This window comes from Aphelocoma coerulescens, chromosome 1, assembly GCF_041296385.1.
Source record: "Aphelocoma coerulescens isolate FSJ_1873_10779 chromosome 1, UR_Acoe_1.0, whole genome shotgun sequence".
In the NCBI taxonomy this organism is placed as follows: domain Eukaryota; kingdom Metazoa; phylum Chordata; class Aves; order Passeriformes; family Corvidae; genus Aphelocoma; species Aphelocoma coerulescens.
Genome location: NC_091013.1, coordinates 34,092,905 through 34,104,639, shown reverse-complemented (window position 1 = coordinate 34,104,639; position 11,735 = coordinate 34,092,905). Strand labels below are relative to the sequence as shown.

The 11,735-nt window shown below is 41.0% G+C and overlaps 1 long non-coding RNA gene across 1 annotated transcript; it reads right to left on the bottom strand.

The window, feature by feature from the left end:
* Positions 1 to 252: 252 nt before the first annotated feature.
* LOC138106241 (uncharacterized) lies at positions 253 to 5,220 on the bottom strand. Its single transcript, XR_011148948.1, has 3 exons — positions 5,166 to 5,220; positions 3,707 to 3,784; positions 253 to 1,633 (listed from the first exon to the last, which is right to left on the bottom strand). It is a non-coding gene; the product is annotated as an uncharacterized lncRNA (long non-coding RNA).
* Between the last annotated feature and the right edge of the window lie 6,515 nt (positions 5,221 to 11,735).

The window sequence follows — 11,735 nt, the reverse complement described above, 5'->3', positions numbered from 1 at the left end:
AAGCGGCGAAGTGCGGTTTGTCAGTGATCGTCATCGCTCCCTCGCCCCGGCCAGGGTTCCCCCACGCCCGTCCCGCGGGAGCGGCTCGGAGGAGGTGACGGCTGCTCCTGCACCCAGCGCTCTGCCGGGGTGAAACCTGTGTCCCGCCTGGAGCCGTGTGCGGCTTCAGCTGTGGAAGTCGAAGGCAAAACGCCCGGTGCGGCGTGTAAATATAAACCGAGTAATCCTGCATCACGTCATTTTCTTATGGATACACCGGCGCGGTCCCCACGGGGCCGGTGACACCACCGTACTCTCCCCTCTGAAAGGGCTGCCCCAGGAGACCCGGCTTGTTGCAAGTGGTTCAGAGCAGCAGAAGCAGCAAGTGGCGGCATGAGAACCCCCAGCGTTCTGCTGCGTTGTGCCTCCCTTTGCAAATAGTCGGGCTTCCTCTGTTGGGCTGTGGTTTGTGAGTTTGTTGTTTGGCTTGGTTTTCTTTGGCTGTTTTTTTTTTTTCCCCAGAGGAAAAGCCCACACATTTTTTTTATCAGACTGACTAACCAGTCAAAGACATTTTCCCCAAGATTTTACAGATTTGATTCCTGCAGTAGAGGCGAAAGACTTCAAAATTGTCCCTGATGCTTTGTTCAGTTCCTTCAGAAAATATCCACCTGTTCTGTTGTGGGGTCCATCATGGGCCCCACTGTGGACATTTGCATCTCTGTGGTCCTTTTCTTAGGCTTCAGGGAAATCCTTGCTCCAGCAGCTGCAGCACCTCCATCCCCTCCTTTTTTGACCTTGCTGTTCACAATGGTATTCCCCACATTTTTCTCTTCACTCCTCTCTCACTCACTGGTACGTAGTTGTTCTGCCCTTCCTCAAATACGTTCTCCCAGAGGTAACAGTGGTGTTACCGGTGGGGCTCAGCCATTCCCCACGGTGGGGCTGTTGGACTTGTCTGGAAGTGGCTGTGTCCGGCATGGGACAGCCCTGTTTCCTCACAGAGACCACCCCTGCTCCCAGCACCTGGCCACCTACACGCAGTCCATACCCACTAACAAAACTTCAGAGACATTTTGTGTTAAAGGATGACATTCCTGCTGTAGGAGCGGAAATGTGGCCAGGAAATGTGGCAGAGCAGTGCTCTGCCAGTTGAGCAGGCGGAAAGGCTTGTCCAGCTCAGGGCCCCGACGGCAGCGGAAAGGAGGAAGTGAAACCAATTGCTCAGAAATGGTTGCTAAGGGAGAGGGGTGACTGACACGCTTTTTGGCATCAGCTGTACTGCGAAACCGTGTGCCTGCGCAGTAGTGAAGCCTACTCTGAGCTTTTGAAGCTACAGTTCAAGTCAATAGCTACCCTCAATACCACTAAGCACAATTTTACATCTCAGTAGAAAAATGCATTTGCTCTATGAACCATTTTTCTGGGTTTCTTGAGCACTGGCTTGCTGATCTTCATTGAATCCTCTGTGCACCAGCTCTATCGACAGTGTGTCCAGCTAGGACTGTTTGAGACAGTTTGCAGGTTCAGGACTCTGATACACCCTCACCTCTTCTAGCTCACCCTCTGGAAGTCTAACAATCTTCCCAGACCCCTGTGTATTTCATACAGATTAGCAAAGTTCTGCAGTCTTTTGGCAACCAGGCTCTTCTTTCTGTGCATTCATTAAAAAAAAAAAAAAATCAATAGAAGGAATAAAAAGCAACATTTGATACATTTTTGTCAAAAACTAAAATACCATTTAGTAAATCTAAAACTAACAAAACTTAAAACTACGTTATCAGAACATTGTTATCTCACACCAGTTATTGGATTATCTGCTGTAACAGAAAATTTTATAGTCTGTGTGTGTAAAGAGAATTCTTTCCCTGCTGAGATGCACTCTGGTCTATAATGGAAATATCTCATCCCTGCTGTAGTAATGCTTCACGAAGGTATTTAAATGCAAGAAAAATAAAGTTACTTTTATATTACGAATGAGAAGATGCAAGGCAAATGCAAGTTTCTGAGTTGGGATATTCCCATGTTGCCATGACCAATATACTTGTCCTGCAAAATTATCAGTCCTATAAAAATACAGGATTTTTGTATGACTACAGCTGATCAGGAGAGGCCGTAGGTTTTATTTCTCTGGCATAACACAACCTCTCAAGCTCTAGGGTGTTTTCTGACACCAAAGCCCCAGAGTACGTACTCCTGAGCAAATTAATATGACTTGTGATTCATGAGCACATAACTTATTAAGAAATTGCAAGTGCGTAGTTCAGTTCTTCATTCTCTATTCATCTGCCAGCCAGACCCAACCCTCTTGGCTTTGAGATTTGATACAATCATAGCCTGAAGTGTAGTAATACAAGATTGCAATAGTATCATAGTCACTACCAACCATGACTACACTTACCTTAATTTCAACAAACTGCTGTAATTAGTGATTTCCCTCTTGGGGATGTCATGAAATTTGTCTAATTACAGTCTAATACAAAGTTTTGTGATCTCCAGAAGTGGTAGCTAGGTAACTGGAAAGTAAAACATTTTCTTTGTAAAGGTTATATTCTAAAGTGTTTGGTGAAAGAGACTTGCTGTATTAATACCTTCTGGGCACATGCAGCTCGCAAGGAGCCTTTCAGATCTCTGCTGTCCTTCCCAGGGGGACAGTGGTGCTGTGCTCAGGCAGATGGGCAAAGCACATGCATGTCTCTTTATGGACTGCTCTTATCTCCACATTGCTTGGTAGTGCTTGCATGCCTACAGATAAGATCCTAATTTCTTTTCCTCCTTTTGATTGACACTCCTCTGCATTGCCCCAAAAACATAGTGAGGGAGTTCTCAGTAAACATCAGGATCTGGAAACCTGCCTAGATCTTGAGCAAGTATTGTGAGGAAGCAAGAGCTCAGTGTGTGCACATCTGCACTTCTATCATGGCTTAGAATCTGTTTGTCTTGGTGGTGTTGGAAACTTGACAAAATGCACAAAGCCAAACTTTCACAGCCTTCTTAATGAGACTCATTGTATTCTCTGTGTGTCTCTTAAATCTCTTGTAGTAGTACCTTTGTGACAAAATTGAAGTGTGTCTTGTTTAAAGCAGGTTTTTAATCCTGTTGGTCATAGGGAAGACATTGAAATTATCGTTTCTAAGACATGAAAATAAAGAGAACAAAATAACTTAAATACTATTACTTTCTAAAAGCTTATTTCACGTTTTTTTACCAGCAAAGATTATAAATCCTGTGTTTGAGATCCTAGCAACTTATCTAAAATTGGTATAAAGCTTTGAAAAGAATTTCTAGTTAAGATTAGATTAACCTATACTCATACAAAATTGTGAATTATGGATGAGACAAATCCTTCCATAGTATTCAATTCCTTCCATAGTATTCAACAGAAAGGAAGGGAGGGATAATTTACTGCTGGGTTCACTCTCTGAGGCTGTGTTCTGATACACGTTTAAGACAGAGCTGTCACAGAAAGCACCTGTTGCCTCCAGCAGCTTATTTAAATCCCCAACCACCTATGCAGTAGGACAGCAAAAATGTTTGCGCAGACTTGGTAAAAAACCGTGTTGGGAAACAGATGAATGTGTAAAACAACCATTTCAATGAGACATCTGTGCATTTCAGTCTCATACACTTTTTTCTCTTTTTTTTTTTTCTTTTTCAAAAGCAGATGATGAATATACAGACTAGGATTTTCACACAGAGTCATTGCATACTGTGAGATCATATTGGCCTTTTTTGGTCTCTTTAGTAGATCCTCTACTGCTGGAGATTCTTGCCAGTCTGAACACCAAGAGAAGCTGGTCTGCAACTTGAGATTGGGTAGAAAAATAATATGGCTAATTTTGTGACAAGATGTACTAGAATCTATTTTGCATTGCTAACGGTGATTTTGGACTAATGTCCTCCCCATTTTCAAGCATAATATGGCTTTTCAGCATCTCCTTGCATACAGAAATTAGCCCTGGTCACCAGTAACTATGCTGAATCACATCACTGCTGGTCAACAAGGAAATGCACTTTTTTTGGTAGCTTTTTGGGTAGCTGTCCCTAGCATAGAATCTGTGATTCACAGCTTTAGTGCTGGGGTTCTTTAAGTGAGAACAATGGATAGGTGTGCCTGTGTCCCAGGTTACTGAGAACTTACCTGATAGGACAAGGAAAAGCACAAATATCCAAACTGAGTAGTTCATGTTTGCTAAGTTGTTTGTTCAAAAATTACCTTTCACATACTTCCAACAAACATTACCTTCCCTGTAAGAGATTACATCTTGTCAACAGATCTTTTCCTATTACTGGTGTTTGGGACGAAAGTGAGCAGTGTTCTATGGAGTACATGAGACGTAGACAGACAGCACACTATTTAAAATCATTCTTTAAAGGCACTACATAGAACTACAGGTCATTTTAGAAGTGTTTTTTACTGAAGATCCAAACAGTCAATAATTTTTAAAAGGAATAAATTAAATATTGTTGGCTGAAGGAATGAAAGACTATATCCTAATATTAGCATAAAGGAGCATGATGCGTGATACAAACTCCACACTAATTCTGAGCACTGCCTCAACCCATCTCTGAGACAGAAATTCTGCAGCTGGAAAGGTCACAATTGGCTTAAGGGCTGCTAATGTAGTCAGTGCAGTTATTCAAACAGAGCTTATTTAAGTTTTCAGCTATAAAGCATATTCTTATGCAGCACTTACAGGTCGATAGATCTCACACAAGAGTCTATATCCAAGACCCTGTTTTGTGATATGAAGAGAGCTGCCATAACCAGGGTATTGCCCAACATTCAGGTTGCCAGAAAGCCTTGTGTTCCATCTGAGCCTCTAGCTGAAGTAGACAGACCCTGCAGTTTAGTGTTAAATGAAAATGCAATGTAGTGACATTACAATTTATGAAGTGTACCTCTTCATTTTTAATAGGGCAATAATTCAGATAATAAGGTGCAGTGCTGATTCAGCAAGGCATGTATGCACATGCTAAAACCTACAGGTTCCACTGGGATTTGAGGGAGTGCAAAGAGTTAGGCACATATTTAAAACTAAGATGAGTTTTAACAGCTTGTTGCATCATAGCCCAGCAGCCCTTACATTTTTCCCAAGCTTAGAGTTCTTTTTTTTTGTAGTAAAAGTGAGAGGTGCTCTAATTCCCCATGTATCCAAGTTAAAATTGACAAGATCATCTATTACCTCATCCTGCAGCCATATGGAGAGAGGAGAGATATCCAGCAGGCAGGAATTGTGCAGCAAGATTGATTTATTTAATTATTTTACAAACTCTTTTATAGACGTTTTGCTTCATAGTCTAATTGGACAAAAGATCAGCCACCCCTTGGGGGTGATTGGCTAAAATCCTAAAACATCTATTGTCAAAATATTTTTCTACTGTACTATAAACAAAGCTCGGCAAGGTCGCAGTGTTCATGGTTTATAAACTCTGCTACTATCTTCTGTGAGACAGAAAAGTATCCCCCAGACTTAGAAAGTAGCAAGAAAAATTCTTGCTAGCAGCATTTTTGTATCCATAATCATCTGCCAGAGTATGTCTCCAGTTACATCTCTTTACCCTTTATCCAGGTCTCTGGCATCTAACATTGGGGTGCTCAGTGGAGCAGTTGCAAAGGTCAGCTCATAGAAAGTTTCCCTCTGCCACAGTCCTAATGTGGAGAAGTCAAGAAAACACTTGGTAAAGTGGCTTGCTCTTATCACTTGGCATTTTAGAGCATTTTTGACTATACATTCTATTTCTTTGGGTTTGGGGGTTTTTTGGTTTTTTTTTGGTTTTTTGGGGGGTTTTTTTGGTTGTTTTTTTTGTGTTGTTGTTGTTTGTTTTGGTGGTTTTTTTGTTTTTTGGGGTTTTTTTGTTGGTTTTGTTTTGTTTTGTTTTGGTTTTGGTGGTTTTTTTTTCTTTTTTTTTTGCTTAATGTCTGACTTAATACCAATCTTCTTTCACTGTTGGTTTCAGCTGCTGCAGTGGCACAGAAAAAGGATTGCTGAGACCTGGGGTAGAGACTGTCCTCCTAATTCTGGTGCAGCAGAACATGACAAATGGGTAATTGGAGATGGCAACATGTTAATTTGCACAGTTCATCATAATTTGTCTATCTGGAGTTTCATTTTACATTGTTGCACAGTTTATTGATGCTCTTCCAATCCGAAGCTCTTAACATTAATTTTGTGGGATGGCTTTATCTGCGGTGCCAAACTGCCGTGCATTGTTCTTGTGGGTGTGAACAGTGGCTGCCTGATGCTCCCAGTGAGACTGGGAAAAAGTGAGAAAAGTGGGTTCCTCAACAAAAATGTAAGAGGCACCACTGATCTGGACCTTGGAACCCTGCCAAAATATACTGAAGGGCTGCAGCAAGGCAGTACTCTGGCTACATTAACTTTAGGGAATAACACAGGAATCTATATGCCTGAACAACCTCGCACAGGTCAAGATTTTATAAAACTTCATCAGCATATTAATGAGCCAGTGAATCAGATCTAAACTGCACATTTAAATATTCAGTGTTAACTGTAAGAAAATCCTGCTGTTAGAGTAAACAAACACAGGATTCTATTTGTTTTGTCTTTTCTTCCCTTTCTGTCTTTCAAAAGAATGTGCAATAAACATTCTAGACTGGTTTTGGAAATAGTGCTATGTCACTGTAAGACTCTGAGGAATAAATTAGTTAAACTGTTAATGATACAAAATAGCAAGGAATACTGCAGAGACAGCAGATGGAAAGAAAATACTGAAGTAATTATTACTGGGAAGAGATTAAACTCTAGAGCTTACTTGGCTGTTAGGAAGACTCACACTAAGGCTGGTTTTCAAATAATGTTGTTTGCACTGAAGGAACACAAAAAGGAGTATAGAAATTGGTAAATAAAATGCTCAGACACAGAGGTACTGGAGTTGAATGAAAGATGTGTTCTCTTGCAAAATAGACCCATTCACTAGAGAGAAGTATGAACTAGTAAAATCTGACATGTGGAAGGACCTTCTTTTCAAGTCATACGGATTCTAATATTGTAAGGTGAAATCCCAAAGGAATCCTGTGATCATAAACAGGGGTAAGTACACTCCACATAACCTCCATGTAGTTAGGCAAATTGATCCACAGTTAAAAGTCAAAAGAGGGGAAGCACAGCCAAGTCATGAGAAACTGGTGCAGAGCTGGCCACTGAGCAATGTGAAAATGGGGAATATCTTTGATTTAAGGCAAATTAAGTCTTTTCTCATTCAACCTGCTGCTGTTTTGATGATTTTCAATCCTTCTCCTTCTAGGAGCTCAGGGGTTATTCAAACTGCAGTAACCTCTCTAAACATTTCAATCCAGAGAGGCATCAGGACAAGGCCAAGTGAACAAAAGAACCAAAATTCAATAATGATAGCTGAGTTTGGGACTCACGCTTTACTCTGTTTCAGACCTATTGAGCAGGATGTAGGTACCCAGAAAAACAGTCTAATAGTTGTCTCTAGTTTTAATCATATAAGGAAAAACCTGTCTCTCCTGTACTTTTGTTAGTGGCTGAATGTCTTCAGTTCAGGCAAGTTATCAAGAAGTACCTTTTTTTTCTTTTTCAGTTCACAGTACTCACTGGAATCCATTGTTGCCAAGCAAACTAGAGTCCAGGGTAGACTTCCCTAGCCATAGTATGGTAGGTCTTTTAGTTAGAAATAGAACTCTGAGTTTGTCACTCAAAGCAATCTTTTTGTAGGCCATGGAAAAAAATGTGGGGATGGCAATTCATCTCAGATAAGCACTTTTGGATGGTAGCTAATCAGACCTATCTCAACTTTCAATTTTTCTTTCTTAGTAAAGTAAACAAAGAGTGATGAACACAGACATAGACACCAAAACTTTAGGCAAGGCTGTTTTAGGTTAATTGCAGTTCTTATGTTCAATTGTTTGTCATTGATTATTTCCAGGAGTTCCCTACAAGTTATAGGTGCTATACATAAATGAAACCTCAGTCCATGCCAGAAATGGCTTACATCTGAAAAGCAGCTAAGCCAAATCAGCTCACACACACAATAGATGGTCAAATCAATTCACACACACATTAAAGAGGTGCCTGCTATAACAACTCAGCTTCAAACAACTGATTAAATTGTATTCACTTGCTATTTATGAAGGTGACATATCTATTTAGATAAATACAGAGAGCAAATAACCCTGGATCATACCCTGAAACAAATCCATTTAAAATCTTATTCAGGCGTACAAAAAAGATATTAGAATTTAAATGCTTTTTAAAGATACGGTAAACACAATATTAGTTTTCTGGGTTAAACCGGTTTGTGGTCTATTTTTACATTGCCTATTTAAAATTATTTCCTTTTAAAATAATTTGCTTTGAAGGTCCTCTCTCTATTTTGTAGCTATTTACGTACCAAAGGACTAAAGTGTAAATAATGGAAAACAACAAGAAAATAATTAGAAGACATCAAAATAGCCTGGTGCCATGAATGCCAAAGAAACGCACTAGAGAAAACCCCAGACACCAGACTATGAGTGAAACTGCACTTAAGAGCAAGTAAAACAAAATATGTCTTCCATAACGAGCAATTGCACTTTATCAAAATGTGAGTGCATCTCTCTCAGTTGTGGCAGAGCACTGAAATACTTTCCATGGATGGGGTGTTGGGGACTGACTCATTGCACACTCAGCATGTCTCAGAGGCCACAGAATATGATGTTTGAGAAAGGAAACAATGGGAACAAGCTCCATGGCTTTAAAGAACCCAGCTTCTCTGTCTCAAGGTGTCTGACAACCTACTGTTCTGCCCAGAGGCTGCATCAGCAACTCATGTGAGAAGGCTTCTGTGACCAGTCCTGTGGGAAAGCCTGGCTTCCTAATCACACAGTTGATGAGGTGCTCAGTATTCAGTGTCTTCTGTTGCCACACTTGTTGCCAGTTCCACCTCATCTTCGTGGCAGTATTTTCTTTCTGGCATACCTGGTCTTGTCTTTCCCTGCTGCCAAAGTCAATATCCCAGGCAGTGGATCACTTCTAGCTTCTTTTTCAAGCTGTGGGGATTCCAGACCCTCTGAGAGGATGTCAACAATGATGGCTGCACTTTTTCAAGGAAATAGAACCCAGAAAAACAGGGAATCAGAACATTATCTTTGACTTTTTGAGACACTGCAGAGAAAGCATTGCCAATTTTACCTCCTGGTTCTCATCGTCATTCCTTCTTGCACTGGTCATTCCATGTGGACACAAAAATGTTGCTAGCAAGAATTTTCTTGCTATTTTCTAAGTCCATGAGAGACTTTTCTCTCACAGAAGATAGTAGCAGAGTTCTATAAACAATGAAACATCTGCAGCCTTGAAAAGTCTTGTTTATAGTACAGTAGGAAAATATTTTGACAATGGATTTAGGATTCTAGCCAATCACCCCCAAAGGGTGGCTGATCCCTTGTCCAATTAGACTATTAAGAAAAAAGTCTATAGAAGAGTTTGTAAAATAATTAAATCAATCAATCTTGCAGCACAATTCCTGCCTGCTGGATCTTCTCTCCTCTTCCCTACAGCTGCGGGACACGGTGATATACCCTAGGGCATTTTAGTAATTCCAGGTTCCTCATTTCTCTACATGAAGACCATAGCAGGTATGCTGGTTTTGGCCAGGATAGAGTTAATTTTCTTCATAGTAGCTCATGTGGGGCTGTGTTTTGGATTTGTGCAGGAAACAGTGTTGATAGCACAGGGATATTTTCCTTATTGCTCAGCAGTTATTGCAGAGTCAAGGCCTTTTCTGCTCCTCACCCCACCAGGGAGGAGGCTTGCGGTGCACAAGGAGTGTGGCGGGGTCACAGCTGGGACAGCTGAGCCCAGCTGGCCACAAGGATATGCCACACCATAGGGTTTCATGCTTGGCATATAAAGCTGGGGGGAACTAAAAAAAGAGGGGGGACTTTCAGAGTGGTGGTATTTGTCTTCCCAAGTCATTGTTACATGTGATGGAGCCCAACTTTCCTGGAGATGACTGAATACCTGTCTTCTCCATGGGAAGCAGTGAATTAGCTCCTCGTTTTGTTTTGCATGGCCTTTGCTTTCCCTATTAAACCATCTTTGTCCCAACTAAAGAGTTTTCTCACTTTCACCCTTTTGACTTTCTTCTCCATCCCACTGTGGAGGAAGTGAGCAAGTGGCTGGCTGGAGTTATACTGTGACACCCGGAAAGATTAATGACAATGTGTTATTAGTTGACAATGAAAACATTGCTGCAAAACATTCGCTCTGCTGAGTGTTTGGAATTTTTTCTGAATTAAAAACTTTTCTCAGTCTTACCCTGGCAACAGGACAAAATTGGGGCTGGCATAAATCTGGCAGTAAGGTGCGGTACAGCAGCACAGAACTGTCACATATGTGATAGTTCCTCTCTGACCTTGGCATTTCCCCAGCAGCACAAAACTGCTATGAGTGACTTTGACAGTGCCTTGGGCTTAATACCACTAGAGGTCATGCGATGTACTTATTATCTAAGCTGCTTTTGAAAAGTGCTCTAATACCCACATCTAGTAGATGTATTTGTACTGACGGGATCTGCAGACACTGCTCTGGCCTCTAGATGTCCCAGCTTTTTATGCAAGTAGTAACTACGCCACAATAAATCCCGCCATCTGTTCTACTGCCCGAACCTGGAATTTATCTCAACTAGCACACGACAGGGGAAGCATGAGGAACTGGGAATATGCAAATAATATTAACATGGAAAACCTTCTTTATAGAATGAAGTACTCTATTTATTAAAATAAGGAAGAGACAGGCAAAGACAGTGCAGTATAACATCAAATCCTTCCTTGCAATACTGTAGGTGGTATCTGTCTTACAATACCAATAGTCTGATCTGACTATATTGATGCCGATTCGAGTAACATATCTATCTTGGATATTTCCTATAATGAGGTTGCAGCCTGCAATTATATTGATTGCACCTTGAAGCAGCTGACAACTACTCTCTGTCTTTTGATTTCAGTCTTTCGTAGCTTTCTCCTCTCTGCTTTGGCCAGCAGCCTAGCAGTCAACACCCCTATCTGCATCATCCACATGAAGGCTACATGTCCAATAGGCATATTTTAGGGAGCTATCAGACTTCTCTTTCTGTCACAATGTGGCCCAGACCTACTAGCATAATTTGTCCAATAGATGCAGATCTGTTTTGAGGGGGTTCAACTGTTGAAGGCAGTGTTTTTCCCCTTAGATCTTGCCATTGGTATTAGCCAGGGTCTCCCAGAAGCTAAAACTTGCCCAGCAGTACTGCCTTCACCAGCCCAAGTCTGCTTATTCTTGGAAAAGAACAACCAACTCCCAGTACTGGCATCACCTGGTCTTGTTCTGAACTTATGCCTGACCCTCATCTTTCAACTTGGCAGCCACTTCTGCCTCCCTGACTCAGGGTTCTCCCAAATTGTGTGGAACTGGCTGCCTGTGTAGCCTTTCGAAAAATATATCTCCAAATTTCCTACATGATTTTTCAGACTCTCAAAATGAGCCGATATTAGTTAATCAGTTCTTTAGTTTCCACAGTAATAAAGATTTACAATTAAATTTCATTTTGAAACACCACTCTCAGACTTTTGCCAGTATGAAAAGCTCTGGAGATAAATGTTGTTGCTAAATTAGATATTCACAATCTCATAGTTGATAATCTAATTTCATTTTATCATATATTGATAATCTCATCAATGTCTATAAATAATCTGAAGGGAAGGTGAAAACAAGATGGAGCCAGGCAGTGCTCAGTGGCAGGACCAGAGGAAA